General features: G+C 43.4%; 1 protein-coding gene across 5 annotated transcripts in view; it reads right to left on the bottom strand.

The window, feature by feature from the left end:
* NTF3 (neurotrophin 3) overlaps positions 1 to 20,397 on the bottom strand; it is a 103,099-nt gene that overhangs the window by 41,201 nt on the left and 41,501 nt on the right. The window contains exon 1 of one of the 5 annotated variants that reach the window (XM_079141543.1): positions 19,606 to 19,629. The exons of the other annotated variants lie outside the window; for them this stretch is intronic. The gene's annotated coding sequence lies outside the window, so the exon portion shown is untranslated. Of the gene's footprint in view, positions 1 to 19,605; positions 19,630 to 20,397 lie in introns of those variants that run through there. 5 annotated transcript variants of the gene reach the window in all.

The following is a 20,397-nucleotide window of genomic DNA, read 5'->3' as shown; positions in this document are numbered from 1 at the left end:
TTTCTGGTAACTGTTTTCTTTTTAACATTTTCCTAATTCTGTACATTGAACATATAATACTTATTGCACAATCAGAAAACAATTCTGTTTGTTATAATTACTTCTGGAAGTCAAAACAATGTGACCCCAAAGTTGAGGGGTCATCTTTTCCTCTTTTCTCTATCTGAGTGCAAGAATGGAGGAAATCCTAGCAGCCCCAAACAGTTCTATGAGATTTCTTTGGTCTTAATCTTAAGCTGGGAAAAGCCAAACTCATGAATTAAGGAGGCAATGTTCTGTGTCTCTAACTGAAGAACTAAACACATGATCTATGCCTGAAAATTTAAGGACAGTGCTAACGAGGCAGAATAGGACGAGCCCACCATGCAGAAGGGTACTGCCATTTACTACAGCTAGTAGAGGCACTGTAGGGAGGGGTGGAAAAGGAGAAGAGAAATTATTTTTAAATAAACAAAGTCAGTGTGAGATAGTGGTTAGAACCACCAGGATTCCAGAATCAGTAAAGAGTGACACTAAGTTTGCCACGACTTCTTAGCCATGTAATGTTGGGCAAGTTGCTTGGTCATTCAGCACTGCTGTGTGCCATGAAGTATTCCAGGGGCAGGAGATGTAGCAGTGAAGCAAGGATACACAAAAAGCCCTGCCCTCATGGAATTTACATTACAAGGGGGAGAACAGATCATACATTAGACAAACAATTAAAATACATGATTTCTCAGGTGATCTCAGGTGCAATGTAGAAAAATCTGTGGAAACCTCAGCTGCCTTATCTGCAAAATGGGATGAAGTGATGGAGTACTGTGAGGATTCAAAAGCTCACAATTACAGCACTGAGCACAGTTCCAAGTTCAACAATGATTAACCATTACTATTCTTTAAACATCGCAAAAGCTAAATTCATTCTTCTTGTCTGTATGATGACATAGGGAGATTATAAGAAATGGCTGCAACCATTCAGAAATCATGGAAGCAAAGTGAAGAGGAAAATTAAACCAACCATCATGCTGCAGAGTCTTGAGTTTTTTAATGGCTAAAATTGAGAGCAAAATTGTTTTTACTCCAGGGTTTATCTAACTTCACAAGAAGTAAGAAGAATCCCCCATTACTTCTATCACTTAATAAAAGTACTATCTGCTCCTTTGGTATGTCCCACTCCAGGATGGAGTTTAGCAAAAGACGTGAGATTAGGTTTCAAATGCAAGGATGCTATTTCATCATTTCCTCTGCCATGTTTCCAAGGGTGGCTAGATAACCAAACCGCTGCTCCTCTGAGTCTACACACTTCTGGGGCCATTTAGGAATCATGAGATTGGATGAGGTTCTCTCAAAGCCTGTTGGAGGTGGATTGCAGGCCCACCCCAGGCTTCAGGGACCCAGAATACAAGGGCAAATCTGATCCTTGCCCTGCCACTGGGCCAACAGTCAATGATTCTCCAGGGAGGAAAGAAATGGCACCCTGGCTGGGCAGAGGCAAAAGCCTTCCAGAAATCACATCTTATAAGAATTGAGTCCCAGCTTTCTGGAAAATAACTCATCAGAAGATAGGAAAAGGCACAAAGAGATACACATATGTATTTGTATGTGCACGTGCAAACAAATACATGTGCAAGAATGTTTTAAATAACTTAGTGAGAGGCTTAAATCAAATTATCCTGGGGTTTCCAAACCAGTAGGTGATAACTGGTGGACCCTGAAGGGGCTAGATGATTTGTTTGCACTAGACACCAAGAAGGAAAGCTCATGAGTGGTTTTCCCCTTCCTCATAGGGCTGACTTTGGCAGAACTCTGTAAACCTGGGAGTTGGAAACAAGGTTTTCTTTGAAGCCCTGCCTATACTCCAGGTAAGTCTTTCTCTTATGGGATTGGGAAGGCAGCAAAAGAGCAAAACACATACCAAATGCATCCTTCAAGACGGATGTATCTCAAATATTACAACCTTTAAAGGAGAACATTTGAGACGAAGCAGTGTTAAACTAGGAACAGAAAAGAAGAGCCAAAAGGAGTTTCCACAAAAGTCGAAGAATGCTCTTAGGGGAAATGATGCAAACTGAAAACAGAAAAAAGTGAAAGAAGCCATGAGGGGGTGATATTGACCCTTCATCCACAAAGCACCATGCCCTGGGAGGGAAGGGGAAGTGGAAAATGACCGAGATGTAACTTCTGCCTATGTTCTGCATAAACTCTTCTGGGCACGTGGGTCAGGTGCCACACACTCCACGTTACTCTGCCCCTCTGTGCCTCTGCTTGTGTTGTCCTTACCCCTGCAATCTTCTCACTTGATCCGAGGGTCTCGTCGATCAATCGCCCATCAGAAATCTTTGGAACTTCATCAGCCATCTATGTGTACCATTCCCACGGCCCTGGTCATCACTATCTCCAGTGTTATTAAGTTGGAAGTGTGCATTTCCCTATATGCACTCTAAGTTCTTGGAGGTGAGGAACATACATTTTCACATTCCTCATTAGCACGGAACACAATACCTTACCATATCAGGCACTCAAAAGCTAGTCACTGGATGATTGGCATTTTATGAACCAAAGTTCATGCCCATTAGGTCAGTGGGCAGAGTTCCTTTTTCAGATTAGAAAAATGAAGCACACTGAACATTCCAACATTTTCCTCTCTGGTGCTCCTGGTGATGGCACACATGGTCCTCAGGCATGGAAAGTAAGCTCCTTCTGGAAGGCCTTAGGAGCCAGACAAGAACAAAGATCTTTCCTCCTTTGGAGGCTTTGATTGTTTCTTCTGTGACATTCTTCTTTCTTCTACATTCTACCATTCATCCATCAGCAAGTCCTTCCAGCCCTACTTTCAAACAGACCCTAAATCTCTAGCCTCTTAACCTCTCCCTTGCTCCCACCCAACTCCAGGCCACCAATCTCTCTTATCTATTGTACTGGCATTTGATTAACTCACTGCTTTCACAGCCTGTCTCTGACAATGCAGTCAGAATAACTTTCTACAAATGTTAATCAGGTGATATTATGCCTTGCCCCCCTCCAAATCAAAAACCTCCCATCACAATTCAAAGGAAGAAAAATATAAAAAACCTGGCTTCCTATCAGACATCTCAGTTCATCACACAAATATATTCTGAGTATGGTCATAAGGGCCCTGCATCACCTAGCTGGCCTGCTGGCCTCTCTCCCTATCAGTCCCAGCCACACAAGCCTTCTGGCTGTGTCCCGACTATACCAATCTAAAACAATCTATCCCACTACCTGTCACATCACTTGGTTTATTTTCCACTATGTCATTAATTCCCATAGGAAATTTTTTTAATTAATCTTTCCATTTATATGCTTGATTACTTGTGTTTATGGATGGCCTCCACCAGCATGCAATCTCCAGGAGGGTAGAGGGTAGGTGAATCTTTCTTGTTTGCCACTCTATCTACTGTCCACAGAAAAACGTCTGGCATGCGGCAAGAGCTTACTAAATATTTCCAATAGAAAGAAGAATCTTTCTGGATACTGATGTAAGAATTACCTAGTAGGGAAGCTCTGCCTAATGTCAATATTGATGCCAAAAGAAAATCTTAAAGACCAAAAACTCAAAGTCATGACTTTGGAGCCCTGATCAGGATTTTACCCATTTCCAAAGCTATCTAGCTAAAATTTCCCATGGGAAAAAAGAAAGATTTTAAAAACAACTGCAAACTCTCCCTCAAAGATAAATTCAACAAAGACAGATCCATCAGTGCTGAAAAGCATCTTGCCAAATTCTGAGACCTTTTGTGGCTGTTGAAGCTTTGGGGTCAAGTCCAGTGTAACCAACATGGCTTGAATGTTGTGTTAGGTCTTGATGGACCTAATAGAGAGTGTACAGATTCACAGACACATGAGCATGCCTGCCGTAGCAAGTGATAAACTACAGGTAAGTGCTGGACTTCCTGGTGAAGCACAGCACCTATCACTGTTACAGGTGGGCAGGCAAGGGATCCTAAGTACTGCAACACCATGCACAAAAGCAAGGTCTCCGACTGGCAGGAAACTCCAGCATATCATGTGTATAAAGAGGGTCATGTTCAATGATCTTGGACAGCATGTACTTTGCAGGAGGTGCAGAGTCTCCCACCACATCTTAGTTATTTGAATATGAAAGTTTTCCATAGTACTGGGTGTCTTCACTCTTTTCTTTCATAAGCCACAAAACTGTTCATCAGCAAAAGTCCCAGTGAATGTAGGAAACAAAAGAGAAGGGAAAGGCAAGAATACAGCTTGAGGCCTTTAGGAGTTAACTAAACAGTTAATCTAATAATTTAGATAAAGGGTGTTCCAAGGAGAATCTCACTAGTGAGACTGTGCATTTTTAAAAGGACATACTAGAACCTGGACAGACAAATCTCCTGAATGAAGAAAAGGCAGTTTTGCATTAAGGGCAGCATCCAAGGTTTAGAGTTAGAGAGCTCCAACTTCTGATCATGTGGTGTAACCCTTTTGAGTGTCAGTGACCCCCTCATCAGTAAAAGGGGAAATCATGTCTGTCTTGCAGAGTTGCTATGGGAACATGAGGCACCTAGTACACATAATATCCAGGCTCAGGACCCACTATGCAAACAAATAAGCTAACAAATCCTGAACAGATTTTTTAAAATTACCACATTAAAACCAACATGCTGGATCAGAAACTGGTTATCTAATTACCTAGGATTCAAGGCTCTGAATCTTACTGTTGGGACATCCCTGAGACCTTCATTCTTTAATCTTGTGTTTGGCTTGGAAAGTGCAGGGAATTAAAAGAAACTGGGGATTTCAGGTATGCACTGTTTGAACTTCTCTAGAGAGCTTCCTAGAGAAAATTCTAAGATCTGTATATGGATAAAGAAGGTGCACATCTGGAGCGGCTGGCTTTCACTTGGAAGGCACATTCTAGGACCCACTCTACCAAACCTCAGAGGCTATCACATCTTCCTAAACTATTATGCAGAATTCATGTCATGCTTGTGTGCTCTGGTAAATATCGCAATTGAATTGTCACCCAAATACAAAGACCAGAAGTGGCCCTGGCCATGCCCTAAGTTTCAGCAAGAACCAGTCCTACAGGAACACATTAACCTTTCCATTTTCTAACTGGCTGCTCCTTGCGGTCTGCTTATCTGTCACCTGTTTCGTCTGCATCATGTTGACTGCCCCCTCCCTTGAGCAGCAGCACCTAAGAAGCAGAGGGTCTGCCCTACACTGCCATCAAAGAGATTAGTCTCCTTTAGATTAACAAGATCAACAATCACCTGAGAATCCTCACATGCCCCCATAGCCATTTTCAGCAATAGAACTATTTAATGATCATTTTAATGGCTAGTCTTGAGGTACAAGCTCAGTCTCAGGCTGTATTCTGAGAACAGATCAGCCCTGTTGCAAGGCTGGGCTCTGAAACTGAAGTTATTTTGACTATATGACATGATCCAGCTGACTCCATGGTACACAGCTCAATGAACTAGTGCAAACTTTGGACTCAGGTTGGGCCAATCCGAATCTCTTTTAAGGGATTTGGAGTTTGGGGCTGCCAGGATAGTCAGTTGTGAAGCCTAGAAGGAAAACTGGGAAGAGGGAGAGAGTGGAGTTGGGAGGAGAAAGACAGAGAGGACACACAGAAATCAGAGCCCGCATGATTATGCAGTTAAAGGATAATCTTGTAGCTTCTAATTTGGTCCCTTATAAAGACTGTTTGGAGTCCCCTCTTGGATTTTCTAAGATGTCATCGTATCTTACATTTTTCCCTAGTAAATTAATAATATTCAAATAATCTTGGGACAGTAATAGTTGACATTCATTGAATATTGACCATGTTCTAAACTCAAGAGAATCACCTTCTCTATCTTATTCAAGACTCTAAACAATGTGATGGTAAAGGCTGGAGCACTATTGCTCACCACACTTTACATTTACAGTAATTGACTGAGTCTTACTGATGTTGTCCAGGTTCCACAGCCAAGAAAAGGTGGAGACAGCACTTAAATTAGGTTGATGCTAGGGAACCTCTATTTTAAATTACAAGAGTGTACAGCTAAAGAAAGTTTTATCTCTCTAAAGCCAGACCCTGCTATGGGGCAGACAGTGTGCTAAGGGGTCTAGCTCTTCTCTCCATTATCTTCACATTTCATTTGATAGGAGCATTCTTAAGATCTTAGAAGAGATTCCTGTTTCAAAATGGCAGACTGAGAAGCCACTGCAAATCTTCCCCTCCTGGACCACATATGTATGTGCAATAGAAAATACATTAAATTCATTCCTTCCGAGGCTTAAAAAGAAGGACTTCCATTGGCCAAGAACTATTGAGGAATCCCTAAAAGAAGGCAAGTATTCAGAAAGTCACAGACTGAAGGCCGAGCACAGAAGCCATCTTTTTGGTATGTAGGAAGACATCACAGAAAATCAGCTGATGATCAGAATAAGCAGAACCTATCACAGAAAAGCCAGCATTCATGAAAAGAAACAGCAAACTCTACCACCAAAACCCTTCCAACCCAAGGAAATCATCAAAGGGGCCATCAGAAAGGAATATGACTAGCTAATCATCTAAGACATAAAGCACTGCACCCACAAAAATGAGAATAAGGATGTTTCAAGGAGGTTTTTCATAATAAAATTAAAAAGGAGAAACTATCTGATAGGTCAGCTATCAGATTTGCCATCACATCCACTATGGTGCCGAAAGGGAAGTTCTGTTTTGCAGGATGCAGATGTAACTGCACAGCTGGAAACAATGCAGGGGACCTACTCTGAAGATATAGCAGGCAACCCACACTAAAACAAACTCAGATTTCCTGGACAGTATGTTTCCTGCCCAGCACACACCCATCTTAACATTCTGGCCATGAGCAGCCCCTTACAAATCACAGCTCCCTGAATCTTATGTCCTAGATGACATCATGAGAAACACAGAGTAATACACTGTTGTTCTTTCAAGTCACATCTGTAAATTTTCTTCCCATAATTTTTTATGGTGCCACCTCAAGTTTCCCCAAGATTCTCAATGTTTCAGGAGCATTTAGGTACTGTGGTGTCTTGTCAGGGAACATTTTCCCAGCCTGAATTAAGGGAAGCAGAGCAATGTGCTATTCCAATACAAGGTTAAACCATCACATATATCTGTAACTTACAATTTGCAAAGCACTTTCCTATGCATGATCTCATTTGAACCCCCATATTAATTGAGTTAAATAGGTAAGGTTTATTATCCTATTTTACAAAAGAGCAAATGGCATCTCCCAGAGGCTGTGACTATCAGTAATCAAAAGAAGTGGAACAGAATCAGAACTTCCTTGATCAAGTATTAGTTCTCCATATATTTCACTGTAATGAGGTTTTGATTCCTTCACCATTAGCTCTAATTCCTTTACAGAATCCTACGGGGGATGATTGGAAGAGGACCACTCTTAACTCATCTAAGAGTAATTGTATCTAACATTCCTTAACACTATATTCAGCTTTTTATTTAATCCATGATCCCTTGTCAACATGTCCTACATAAAACTCCAAAAAACAAAATAAGTCATCAAGAATCCAGAATGAATGCATCTGCTGCTTTCTTTCCTTTTTTCTGGAAACATTACTGTCCCTTGCTTATAAAAAATAAAAGCCATTGCTGAAGGTGACTGCTGTATGTCTAAGGAGAGAAGAAGGCAGCAGATAAAACATAGCCAAAAATGACTTCAGTTTCATCTACATGATATGCACAGAGAGAAAGCTTTGTGCTTTCGTTTTCACTGCTCTTGAAGAAGCCGTCTCAGTTGGTGATGAGCAGTTCACCTGGTGCTGCCCTATTCTCCTGCCCACCTGAGATCATGGCTGCACCACCATCCAGCCTGCTCCCTTGGACCATCATCCAGTGTTCACAACTGGTTAGCATGGCTCATGATAGTTCCTGTACTACACTTATGCCACACTGCAGTCCATAGAATCCAACTCCAAAACTCTTGCAGAAGCACACACTTAGTGATATGAGCTAGACTACTGACCTGTACATGACTGGATATCACCCACAGTATATCTTAGGAGCTGTTAATGAAGAACCCAGGGATGGCAATGATTCCCTACGGTCCACTCTACACTTTGAGAGTATGTGGTTGGAATAGCTTGTTTCAGGTCTTGTATCTGAGCCTCTTTCCCTGTACCTCTACTGTCCAGCCCTTGTGGGGCCCTGAGAAGTGCAAGGATAAGAACAACTGATTTCTCAACAAGGAGGCCTTTTGGTTAAGATGTATGTTCCAGGGGACCTTTTAGAAGGACCACCCTAAAACTGAACCTTAGGGCTGGATCCCATGGAATAGGGAGAGGACATAGGTGCTTTCTTTTCCATTGAACCATCAGTGCCAGAAAAACAGCTGTCCTCATCCATAGCTAACCCAAGAGAAAGTTATTTGACTAATATATAAACTCTCAAGGAGAACCATTGTGGGAAACCTGATCATTCAGAGGTCACAAGCCATTTTGCATTAGGTATGCATTATGCAAACTGTGTACTCCAGCCAGGTATGTTACCTGCCTCTGTGGGCTGTCGAGAGACCTATTGAGATGACACACATAAAAATATCTACTCATCATTAACGCCCTATGGATGATGATGTATTTTGTTCCCTTATGACCTCACCACTTACATCTACCACTCTCTCTAGTAGATGGAGGATGGTGGGCACTTCAGAATCTGCTGAGAACCTGTACTCTGGGTCTCTAATTTTGGAGGTAGGCGCTGGATAGGTAGGAATAGAATAACAAAATGAGCTGAACATCCTTAACTGAATGAGGGATTTTCACAGTACACCAAGAGTAGGATGGGACAGATGCCAAGAGACAGGGAGTGGGGCAGAGTAGGTTACAGTGCTATAAGCTAGTGGTTCTCAACCTGTGCTACAGAGTGGAATCACCTGATGAGCTTTAAAAACTACAGATATCTCTCTCCCAAACCTGGACATTCAAATGTAATTGGCCTAAAAAATATGTTGAGCAACCACACCACAGTCAGCCAGAGTTTAAAAATCTCAAAGTGCAAGGTGAGAATGGAAAAGCCAGAACAAAGACCTTTGAGATGACACCAGACCTTTGAGATGAGCCTTGATCTCCACTGGACTATATTAAGAAGAGCTTTTTCCCACCTCCCAGACTGATGGATGGTATGGACACTATCACATACACTCATTTTATATACACTAAACAGCGGGACCTTGCATGAAATTTTCCATACAGCTGTACTACTGGAAAAAAAGGTTGTATGGATTAGGTAATTTTTAGGAGACTTTGACACTTCTATTACACTACTGCTACTATTCACACATAGGGAGAGTGATAAAGACTTTAACCCATAGGAATAATCTATGGGTGGACCTGATGTCCAGGAACCTGGGAGCCCTTCAGATGTTCCAGAAACTTCTGTGTCTGTCCATATTCCACTGTGAGCATAGGAAAAGAAAAATGCTTGCAGTATAAGAAGCCTCCTTTGGAGCAGGTCACTGCCATGGTTTCAAATTCTCTGGGGGGTAACTCAAAAGCCTTCTTGTTTATGGTCCAGAAGGAAATCAAAGTAGGATAAAAACGCATAAAGGAAAATGGTTGGGAGATTCCCCCACTGCCAACCATCCTCAGTTCTTAGCACTGAGAGTCACTATATAAATCCCTGGTCTCCCCAAAGCCAGAACCACCCTAATCAATATACTGCTGCTTTAAAATCTGGGGTTGGCAAAACCTCCTCTAGAGCCAGCACTGGTCAGAGTAGGAGAGATCAATCAGGAACACTATTCTCTCTCTCTCTTTCTTTTTCCATTTCATCCAGTTGTGCACTCATTCATTCACTCTTCTGTCTATCCCACCATTAGTCATTCTTCCTTTCATTGAATAGCTATTTATTAAGAGCCATTTTCCATATTGCAGCCAGGGGCGGGGAGGGGGGGATTCTTCTAAACTCATGGGTGTGACTGTGTCCTTCCCATGCTGACTCCAAGGCTTTCTCAGTTCCCTTTGCCCTTGGGGTAAAAAGGAAGCTCCTGCAGGCACGTGACCCCATGCTACTGTGTCTGGGCAGCATCTATCTGGACTTCCTGCAGTTAGCTCAGTTCCTGCTGCTTCTCACAAGGGATTTCCTCCCATGAGGTTTCCTCTACCTGGAATTCTCACTTCCTCATCTCTCCTGCTTTCATCAAAGATCATGAATGGAATTATAGAGCATCAGAAAATTTTCCAGTTTTTTTTTGGGCTGTTGGCTCTATGTATATCACTGGAAACTGATTATCTCCCTCCATATCAGTAGATCTGGGCGAATTTCCTCATCTTTAACACAGACCCTGTGACTCCTCCACAAGTCACAGAAATCATCACAGCACAGGAAGGCGCATGATGGACACCTGGAATCCTTCTGCAACCCCTTTGCATTTTTTTCCCCCTTTTAGTCAAAAAATCTGACCCTCTGACCATTCCTCTGTCAAATGGTCCCCTGAAGAACTCAGGAGGCTTTCTGCACACAGATGGAAACTTTATACAGTAGTCCTCAAAGGATATGTAAACATCAAAGGTAGAGGGACTGGAAAGATGTTTCCTGATTCATAAAAGAACCAAAAAGGAAAAGAAAATATCAGAGGATTATAGTAATGAGATAAGGTCTCTCAACCAGTAATCCAACCCAAATTCAACTTGCTTTCCTTGACTTGCTAATACACCTCAATGTTCTCTCTCTCTCTCTCGCACGTGCGCACACTTACACACGTATGTAAAAAGAGGAAAAACACTGTAAAAAACAATCTTTTGCAATGATGAAAAGTCTCAGATACTCAAAAAAAATGGCAGAATAAATTCTAACATGAAGAAATCTTCAACTTGGTCAGGATAGCAATGGGACTTATTTTAGGGGAGCTCTCTTTGACCTCCATCACCATGAAGATGTATTCTTAGAAGAAAAGTATAGAAAGGATATAGAGGAAGGAGCACACACACCACTGCATGAAATGTTTCAACCTCTCATGTTTGAACAACTCCTGAAATTCCCCTGGGGAGACCCTCTCTCTCTCTCTCACTGCACGCAGGGTGGTCATCCGAGGGTCTGCACAATCCAAAGACCCTCCCTGTATGGGATCCAAATGGCTTCCCTGCTCCCTGATAAGCTGGAAACCAGGAAGCACCTCTCACTGCAAGAAAGTGTGGTACAGGATGCAAGGTGAGGGATGGGAAGGCCCCTAGAGGTCAAGAATAGCCTCCTTCTGGAGAGAAGGAGCACCAGGTCCTTAGATCCCAGGCCCTCCAGGTCCCTACTCCCAGTTCGGAACCTATAGTAGGTATCACAAAACTTTCAGTAGCCTCTTCCCAAACACTGAGGTCAAGGTGCCCACACTTGTCTTTCCCAGTCACTCTAGCCTACAAGACCTTCCTTCAAACTTCCAAAGTCGCTGTGGTCCCTGTCACTCATCTGCACTGATCAACTGTAAACTGCCACATCCTACTGTCTGCTTCTCCATACTCCCAAGGAGACTGCAAAGCCACTGAAGGTAGGGTCTTGCCTTTCCTCTTGGTTTTCTAGATCCACGTGGTTTCTAGCATGTTTAGAACTCAGGAGAGGCCCAGGGGTCTCTTCGAAATAACACTTTCGTTAAATAGATAAGAAAACCATATAACAGATGTGCTATGCTTTTTAAATTCTAAAGAAACTACTAAATGAGGACCTAATATCTATTTCCCCTTGGTGTCTGGACTTATAAAAAGAGGATGTTGAAAAAAAAATGAGAAGGAGCTCCCTGAACAGGAGGGACTCAGAGGACAGAAGTGGACAGTAGATGGCAGTCTGTCCCTGTGTCAGAAGTGGTCACAGAGCTAATACACTCTGTAGGGAGACAGGAGGGAGCAGCAGTGCCCGGTGATGGACTCAGCTTCCCCCACCTGTGCTACTGCAATCATGAGCAGGGACACTTCTGAAAAGTGCCCCATGAGCTGCCACCCCTCTATGTCCTCCAAGCCCCAGCATCTGCACAGCACACATCTGTCCCCAACTTTCCTTAAGAGGAACCAAAGGCTCATCACACAATGGGCTCTGAATATCCATCACCCTGACACTGACCTGGCCCTGGAAATCCAAGAATACTAAAAGCACTGTCATGCAGAAGTGCTCACCTTTCCTGCCTGGGAGCACAACTGACCTGTCTCCCTACCAGCTAAGACCTTGAGGCCAGTGTTTCATTCATCTTTGCATCTTCTCCAATGTCTAGCACAGGGCCACCAACAGGACAATTACTGAATCATCTTTACACATATGTTTTAAGCTGTTTTCTGAGTGTCTAAAGAGGGATTACTCCAATGCATGTACAATGATACCCAATTCACAGAATTAGGCAGGTTAAGACATGGGGAGAGAGGTCTCAAAACAGAGCAAGAACATGCTTTTCCTGAGAGCAGGCAGTGAATATTTACCACCTCAGCCTTGGAACAGACCAAAAAAGAGATACAGAGAAAACAGTTTTGACTCTTAGCAGGGTGCACCTCCCGAGCCCTGTCCCTGGAGCTTTCCTATTACTGCTGTATAATAGGAACTCACTTGCCCCTCCTTTATCTATTCACCCACTCATTTGTGTGGCAGCCACTAGTCCAAGTGTTGGGGGATAAAAAGATGAAAGAACAGATCCCTTTCTTTGCAGAGCTCATATTCTAGTGAGAAGATAGGAATGCAAATAAAACAGGGCTGCTAAGTGGTATTACACAGAGGGGCTGGGAAGGCATCCTAGGTTCTCTTTGGGAGTGCAGGGGGGCTTCCCAAAGAAAGTAATGGTTAAGAAAGATATAAAGGATGATTTTAATATCACTGGTGAAGATGGAGAGATAAGCATTCCAAACACAACATACACAATATATCCTTCAATGCCATCTCAAATTCAAGAATACACACCTATTTTGATCACTCCTATCATTTTGCAAGCAGGACATTTTTTTTCTCTGTACATGAAGTCATTTGAAGTTATCCCCTTCTCAATCCAATCTATCCAGATTTTCTACAAGCCCTTGATTCCCACAATTTAATGAGATGGCAAGAAAGATGTCGGCAATCATCTAAGGCAGTAACTCTTAATGTTCTCATTTAATAGAGAAGAAAGTGGAAGACGGTATGGCTTAAAGATGTCCCCCAAGTGCAGTTAGTCTCTGGTAGAGTTAGAAGTGGGAATCTGGTCTCCCTGCTCATAGTTTGTGCTCCTGATCTAGCTTACAAATTCAGCTACCCACAGGACCAATTTTATCCCACATAAACCTCTCTCCATGCTCCCAACTCCCCCATCCAAGATCCGCCACAACCTGGCAAGCTTGCTTCTTCAGCACTTTATAAACATGCACTCATCCATATGTTCAATAACTTATCTGGCATCACATAACTTAATTTCCTCCTCCACTCCCTTCACATTTCTATACGCAAGTCTTCCAGGCCAGCAGAAATACCTGGAAATTCCAGGCATGGGCCATGGAGGTGGGTGGAGCAGTAAGAATCATAGGACTTCTGAATGGTCACAAAGCCAAAGGGTCCTTTTGACCAATTAGTGAATCCAACTCTTTTGGATGGAGGCCCATGGAAGGAAAGTGATCTGCTCAGAGTCACAGAGCTAGTCTGAGTCCTCTGTAGGGGGAAGTGTGACAAAGCAATCAACTGGGTGTCAAGTGGCCTGGGCTCCCTACCAACCACGGGACACACCTGTTGTAAATCAGGTGAGTTTGAGAGCTGTATCTTCCTCTTGAATTCCATGTAAGTTCCTTATGAAGCATCAGGAGCAGGTCTGCCAGGCACAGGATGGAAGTGATCCCAGACAGAGAACTTCAAACATATCCCCCCAAGGGAACACTTGGGAGCCAGAAGGGGAGAATATTTTTAAATACTGGGGATTTAAACTAGTATAGAGGGAGGTGTGGGAAATGGCCCAGATGTGGCTATCATTAAAAAAAACAAAACAAACAAGGTTATCAGTCTAAGGGAAAAAAAAAAGTATCACCCTACATGTCAAATTTTTAAATGAAGTAAATTTTTTTTGAGTATCTATAATCTAAAAATTTAACAGTTAAGTCAGTGTTCCATATTTATTTGCATAATGCAAATAGTTAACTAGAAGAACATAATCATCTTCATTAATTATCTTGATGTAAGTGGCAGTGGGAATATTAGTCCAGGAAGAAAGAACCTCAGTCATACTTTTGGTTTCCCTACTTCTGGTACTACCCAGAAAACGGCATGCACAGCAAATGCCAGGACTGGAGGACTCTACAGCTGCTCTGATCTGTATCAAACACAGCCTAGGAATCAGTCCTTTGCAGAAACCCCTGCCCTGCAACCACCCAGTAAGGAGTCAATTTAACTTTGGCCCCAGTCTAAATGGTGGTGGATTTCCCTAGCCCATCAAGGAAACCATTTTCTGAATTCTCTCTCTCCATTCACATTCTCTTGTACTTAGATCCTGTGCGATCTTCATCCAAGGGCTCAAGAACGCTAGGACCTACCACCTCTTGTGGGCGTGTGGATCAAAACCAGATGTTCAGCTCCCATCTTATAGAGTTTACAAGGAGGCAATTGTGGCTTAAATCAATACCCACATTCTGGAAGGGCAAATTCCCTTGTCAACAGAAGGGGAAGTAAAGGGAGGGTTGATGGAAGCTAAGACAGATCTGACACATGCTTGCCAGCAGGTGGCTAGAAAAACCTAAACATTTGTCTTGCACATGAAAGGAACCTTTGGTAGAGCAGGTTACCTGTCTGGTGACAACCTTTGCAGAAGGCTATCGAAGCAGGCCCACTGGATGACATCACAGAATGTAAAAAACAGAACCCAGCTGGGAGATTTCAGGAAAGAAAGACAGCATATGTATACTCAGTTGTGAGACTAGGGACGTATCCCTTAACCTCACATCACCTCAGTATGCCCACCTGTAAATGGGATTATTGGGGCATTGAGATAATGCCATGTAATATTTGTAATAATGCCTGGTATCCAGTAAGTACTCAAATATTCACTATCATCATCACCATAATCATCCATCTTAAGGTGTATGCGTATCTTGGTCAGAAACACTGTCCACCAAAAAGATATTTGAGTGGAAGCTGAATCATTAACACCAGGTGTACCAGAAAGCCAAAAAGCTAACCCCTTTCAGCTCTGCACATTGCATACTGTGAAGGCTATGCAATGTCCTGAATAATCTTGGCCAAAACAAAACATTCCAGCAAATTCTCAACTGCCTTTCTGCCTTTATCCATTCCTCAAAGATAAAAACAGGAGCTCAATGAAGAGTATGCCAAGGCACACTCCAAGTGAGGCATATGAGCACTGATTAATCCGGAAGAGGCTACACAGAATCCTAGAATGGTGGAGCTGGAATTGGATTTCGAGATCTCCTAATTGAAGCCCTTTTACTTTTGGGTAGGGAAATTCCAGCTTGGACACGAACTAATTAGTGACAGAGCTTAGTCCCCAGACTGGTGCTCCACCTCTACATCTGCAGGCCTCCTGTTGCTTAAGGTCACCTTGTCCTGGAAGTTTCTGAGATCACTTATGAGCTGTGACTCCAGAAGTTCTGGCCTTAGCATGCTCAAGATCCTTACTTCTTTCAAAAATCCCCGATGTGAACAAATTCATAGATTTGGGGCTTGGCAAATATCTTCTCTGGAGATGTTGCTACATAATGAGCAATCAACAACAGATCACACCCAACTTCACTTCAAAATCTAACCTCCAGCTAAACTGCAGTCATAGTCAGAGAGGCTTGTCCTCTGAGGACACCCAGAGTCCCAGCCAGACCTTAGTGGTTCCCAACATCATGAAGAAGACTAGGGCACAGAACAGGGTATGAGCAGCAAATGCATCCTGAACACACAGGAGCACTTGCAATCTTTAGTCCCTTGGTATTTTTGAGGTAAAATGAAAGACTGCTTCAGGGAAAATCATCAATGACAACAAAAAATAAAGCTCTTGGGCCATCTATGTGTGCTCCCACAGATTCAGAAGTAAGCCCTCAAAAAGCTTTTTTTTTTTTTTTTTTTAATTCCTCTGCAGACTTGATCTTAACATACTCTGTCCAGGCAAGAAGGAGGTAGTATTGACACTGGCCTTGTATTAAAAGTTCACAATCCCCATATATTAAATGATCTCAAAGAGGCTGTATCCAAATTTTCCATGAGCTGGCCTTCCTGCAAGAAGCAATATGGTAGCAATCCAATATAAAACAGGGTGCCATACCTGTCACCCAACAAATGCCTCATGCCCATGCAGGGCAGTTCCTGGGATCACGTGTCCCTCAGTGTGTGTGTGTGTGTGTGGTGGGGGCACAACGGGCGCTGCGCGCGCACACACACGGTCTCTCCTTCCTCTGCCCATGCCTGTCCATGCACAAAGTACATCTACAGACCTTATCAACAGCACCACACAGGTCTTAGACTTGTCTGCAGTAGATCTGGTCCTTCTCCAACAAATCAATTTAAATAAAACTAAAGCCCAAATCCTAGCAACGGTCATTAGTTCAATATCCCCACGTCAGAAACTGTCTGCCTCATTAAAGAGTGCAACAGCAGCTGGAGAGATCTGGAAGCAGGGTAGTGGGTTTTAGGTTCTCTGTGTCAGGCGGAATCCCTTCCCTCACTTCCAGCCAGCACATGGATTTACATTCCCTCTGTTTGGGGTGGGAACCCTGTAACTGCTCAGGAAAAGGTCTGGGGAAGCCTGCAGCAGAAGCCGCCTGCTCAATTAGGCATCCTGGATGGAGGGGAAGATGAGAAATCTGAACATCTGATACATCTGCGAGTGGAATTGCAGAGATGGGAAATGTTATGTAATTAAACTCTGCTGGTCTGTCCCGCTTGGGGAATGTGAGACCCATCAGCAGTGACCTCTTCCAATCAACTTAATTGGTCCAATCTCGCCAAGAAAAGCACAGAATTGGTTTTAGTGCCTCATGGAAATAGCTTAGCTCCTGACTATTTATGGCCACCGAACTCAAGGATGGGAGCCTTGACTTGGAGCCAGGAGTTGACAGCATGTGCTAACTTCTGGGAGGACTAAGAGGTTTCAGTGCCTCTGTGACTCCATCTTGTCTCCAGGGAAAGTGGCTGTACCCAACTTGCATGAGTATTTCACAAATCCAAAGCCCAGGCCTGCATCTTTCCAGGCAGCTCTTGCCTGCCAAGGACTGATAGTCTAGAGAAAAACAGACCTTGATAGTAACCCAGGATGACTGGACTTTGCTTCTCTTTATTCAAATGGTGGCTGTGCCAAGGACAATTACTATTTCTCTGTTCTCAAATTCACATTTGTTTTGGCATTGTGATCTGCATAGCTGATGTTAAAAAACAAAACTAGGAAAATGTCTGTCTCTGGATTAGTAGATGATTCCTTCTTTTGAATAGACTGAAGACATTGCAGTTTTCCATCAACTAAAATCTAGGTTTGGTGGCCTCCAAGTTAGAAAATAAGTAAACGGAGGCACTCAAAGAAATCTTTGTTTACACACTCAGTGACTAAGAGAAATGCAGTGGCCATCAGGACTATGGACTTGCATTGTTAAAGGGAAGAGGTAAAGCATCCATTTTCACAACGACTTACAAAATGCTAGCACATGGGTCCAATTAGATTTCATCTCTGTACAGCTTTGTACAACAAAACACATCAAGTTTTGATGGGAGAAAAGGGGCGTGAACTTGCCTTCTCACTGAGTCATTATCAACATTGCCATTCAACAAAAAGAGAAATGGAGAGTTAGAGATAAGAGAAAAGCTTTTCAAAGTAGGAAAGTTCCAAAGCGGCAAAACTGGACTAAAATCACAGCATTCCCAGCAGAGAGTCCACCACACTATCCTCTGAAATATCTGCCACTAGATCTTCTGACCAATGGTCAAACCCTGTAACAACTGTCTTTCAGAGATGAATTTCCCTAAAAGATAAGATGGAACCCCAAAACATCTCAGCTATAATTGCATGGAGTAAAAAATACCATGAGTCAAATAAAGTTGCCCTCACATGATCAGCACCTAAAACATGAGGGTCCTTATTATTTGGTCTAGGAAGGCAAATATGTGCATACTCTTCCCCCTTCCTCGGCCCAGTTACCTCATCAGTTATGGCAATGTATGACCCCCAACTGAGCTTCACACTTCCCCTCATCCCCCAAAGCATATAGCTTCTCTTTATCTATATCTTTTATCACTTAAGATACAATCTGAGCATCTAAGACAATTTCACTCTTCCCCATATACACAGAATTTCTGCAAGAATATGCGTTGAACTCCTTTACAAGAATCAATATATGTATCCCTCCATCCTCCTGGTGATTTTTCTCCAAGTTCCTTACTTTAGTCCTCAGCTTGCATGTGCTTGTAGGTGGGCATGAGCAAGCGCACACAACCCCCCAACACACACGTTAGCTTTAAACATCAAGATGAACAAATACTTCATACCCACATCATCCTGAGCACCACTTCATTCCTCTCCAAGTATCAAGACTTGTTCCTATTCCCAAGGAGGCACTAAATATTCAGAAACTCAAATCTTCAAATGGATCAGGACAAGAAATACTGGTATCCACCAGTTCTCTCCCAACCCATAAAAGTATATTTCATCCTTTGTCGTATGCCCCTTCTTACAAAGCTCAGATATATTTCCAGCCAGCTCTTCTTTTGTCCCCATGATCCACAAAGATCTCTAGAAACTGAATTATAGACCTTGAAGAAATCTTGACAAGAACAGAGTTCTCTCCATTCCTGGAAAAACGCAGCAGCCAGTTGGGCCCTGAGAAGGAATTTTTTCCAGGGCAGTTTGCCATGCCTCAGTACCCAGAAGTGGCCTGAACATCCAATAGGCATCCCATTAATCTTCATTGATAATCAATATTAATTGGTGATAGTGAATGCCCCTATTAAATAAGAAAGCTATTATAGGACATTATTCAACATGTAAACCTACTACAGTGCATGTAAAACATATTCCTCCATTCAGTCTAGTCCTGTATACATATCCCTTTCTGTTCCCCACCCTGTGCCAAAACACACTTTTTCCCTTAAATATATGTCACTCATTCTAAACCTCCAATTCCCTTCTCTGGTAGGCAGCGAGAAGGAAAAAGCAAAGACCAACCCAGCATCCTTCCCTTCAATGCCTAGTTTCTCCATCAAGAGTGTCTGAGCCCATACTTGCCTATCCCCCACGTTTCCCAATGACATGGCAGCCAAATTCCACACCCCAGGCTCATAAAGTTCACACTTTCCTCTCCTCAAATAACACCCCCCACATCCCTTTTGTAATCGTCAGGCATCCATTCTTCCACACAAGTCCACCTTTCAAGCACCGCACACAGCCACCCTCCCACACCACACCCACTCTGTGTGTCTGTGCAGGCATGCACAAGCCATCTGTCCTCAGCACACTGCACCTCTCCTCCAGCTCTGACACTCTTTGTAGGCACGGATTTCTAATTATCAGCACCTATGTCCCCACAAGCTCTCATCTCCCACTATGCACACAGATGCCCATTCATGAGACCCTGCCCCTAACACACACCTCCAAGTCCCTGCAGAGTAGGACGGAGTACCACCCCATACAGCAGAGGGACTTGGGGAAACCCAGAACCAAATCCTCCAAGTCCAAATTCAACCTCACCAACACAAGATCTTACATGCTTTCCCAAGCAAAAAGGCCCAAAGACTTTCCAGTTTCCTTCCATACTGTTTACAGGAACCCACTTTTTCTTTTCCTCTTCCCCTCGGCTCCAAACGCCATACCCACGTCTGTTTGTTTGAGCTCCAGGCACAAACAGTTGGATTTTTATCCGGGAATTCTACCTCTGAACTTCTTTGTGCAGCACGTCTGGGAAGAGCTGCGACAGGAGTGGGGCAGGCTGTTAAGCTGGAGAATTTCAGAATGTTGTGAAAACAGAACCGATTGAAAAGTTCCCTCTATGTCACAAGTGTCTTCCTTCCTGAGTGCATTTACATACTTTTCCTCGCTGGCTCTTTACACGCTTTTACAGAGTGGGAGAGGGCATCTCTTACTAAAAATGCAGGTTCTCCAGCACATTCTGTAATGGGCCAAGTTACAAACATCAGACTCCTGGAGTAACACCCACTCCTTATAGGCTCCCTCCCCTCCCCCACCAGGCCACCGCCCCCACCTCTTCTCAACACATAAACAAGTCGACTGGCGCACAGTCTCCAGCTCCGATCCGGCGCTCACTGGGCTGCGCCCTAGAAGCTGCCTCCACGCCGACTCTGAAGCCTGCCACCCGCTGCCAGAGGTCGGATCAGCGGTTTTTTTGGGTGTTTCTCTCAAAAAGAATCCCAACCACGGTTCAATTTCAATGAGAGGGGACCCTTTCTAGTCAACAGTGCCCACACTGTTCCGCGCAGGGGTCTCAGTGAGGTGCATCTGAAGCGCAGATGAGGAAAGCAGCAAATTCCCCAGCAAAAAG

Source organism: Sciurus vulgaris (genome assembly GCF_902686455.1).
Source record: "Sciurus vulgaris genome assembly, chromosome: 5".
NCBI classification, from domain to species: Eukaryota; Metazoa; Chordata; class Mammalia; order Rodentia; family Sciuridae; genus Sciurus; species Sciurus vulgaris.
The sequence above is the reverse complement of the archived record's forward strand: the minus strand, read 5'-3'. Positions and strand labels throughout refer to the sequence as shown.